The sequence below is a fragment of the Octopus bimaculoides genome, chromosome 13, assembly GCF_001194135.2.
Source record: "Octopus bimaculoides isolate UCB-OBI-ISO-001 chromosome 13, ASM119413v2, whole genome shotgun sequence".
Taxonomy (NCBI): domain Eukaryota; kingdom Metazoa; phylum Mollusca; class Cephalopoda; order Octopoda; family Octopodidae; genus Octopus; species Octopus bimaculoides.
The window spans coordinates 63507935-63509582 of record NC_068993.1 but is presented as its reverse complement, the minus strand read 5'-3'; the positions used below and the strand labels follow the sequence as shown (position 1 = coordinate 63509582).

Below are 1648 nucleotides of genomic sequence, written 5' to 3'. Positions count from 1 at the left end.
CACACACACACACACACATACACACACACACACACACACACACACACACACTTTCTATTCTTCTGTCTGGTTTTGCTTTTAGTCTTACTTCCTCCTCCATAGAACACAGCCATTTCCTCTGTTTTATATACAAACCAGTTAGAAATATGTTTATTTATATACACGTATACATACACACACACACACACACACACATATATATATATATCTATATATATATATACCTAAAAAAATACACGTATCCATAGATAAGTATCCATGTACAGTTTTTATTACTGCCATCTTGTCTACTTGAGCCATATTTTCTCCTAATTTACTTCGTTTCTGTTTTACATTCATAGCTGCCTGTCTGCCTGGCTGTCTGTCTTCCTGCCTGTCTGTCTGTCTGCCTGCCTGTCTGTTTATTTATGTCCAGCACTCCTGTCTTGTAACAGACACACTCTCACACACACACATACACACACACACACAGCATCACAAATATTTATATCATCATCACCATCATTGCTTTAATGGCCATTTTCCTAGAGTTTATTGAAGCTGATTTTTCAATAACCGGATGCCTTTCCTGTTGCTAACCCTCACCCGTTTCCAAACAAGGTAATATTTCCCCTCCATGGCTGGACGTGTTTTGCACAGAACATTGGAGATGAACAACTTTGCTTGTGTGACAGAATCACTCATTTACAATTATCGCAACATGTTAAAACCAGGAGACACAATCACACACACATACATACATACATACATACATACATACATACATACATACATACATACATACATACATACATGCATGCATACAAACAAATGAAAATACTCTGTTGTTGATGTTGAAATTCCAGTGAAGGAGCCTTGGATCTAGGTTAGAAACCGGTTCTTTCTCTATTGGCAAGAAATCTTGAAATAAACTGAATAATGACATACATACATACATACATGCATACATACACACATACGTACATGCATGCATGCATATATATACACACATACACACACACACACACATCATCATTGTCATCATAATCATCATCATCATCGTCATCTCTCATAAGGACTCGCAGTACGTGAAAGCACTGGTAATTATATTGTTGACAAACAAGAACCGTGTGCTTCGGCTGTCGGAACTGCCAAATCATGTTCTTTCCTCCCAGACTACACATGTTCAACACACACACACACACACACACACACACACTCACATAATCACACATATACATGACGGGCTTCTTTCTGTTTCCATCTACAAGAATCCACTCACAAGGCTTTGGCTGACCCGAAGCTATAAGTAGGAGACACTTACCCCATGTGCCACAGAGTGGAACTGAACCCAGAACCATGTGGTTGAGAAGCAACCTTCTCACCACACATGCACACATATATATATGCACACACACACACACACATACTCATGCATACATTTATATATATATATATATACTCTTTTACTCTTTTACTTGTTTCAGTCATTTGACTGCGGCCATGCTGGAGCACCGCCTTTAGTCGAGGAAATTGACCCCAGGACTTATTCTTTGTAAGCCTAGTACTTATTCTATCGGTCTCTTTTTGCCGAACTGCTAAGTTACGGGGACATAAACACACCAGCATCGGTTGTCAAGCGATGGTGGGGGGACAAATACAGACACAC

General features: G+C 39.4%; 1 protein-coding gene across 1 annotated transcript in view; it reads left to right on the top strand.

Moving 5' to 3' along the window:
• Nucleotides 1-1648, top strand: part of LOC106867773 (zeta-sarcoglycan) — a 97222-nt gene that overhangs the window by 38947 nt on the left and 56627 nt on the right. The gene's annotated exons all lie outside the window — the stretch shown is intronic.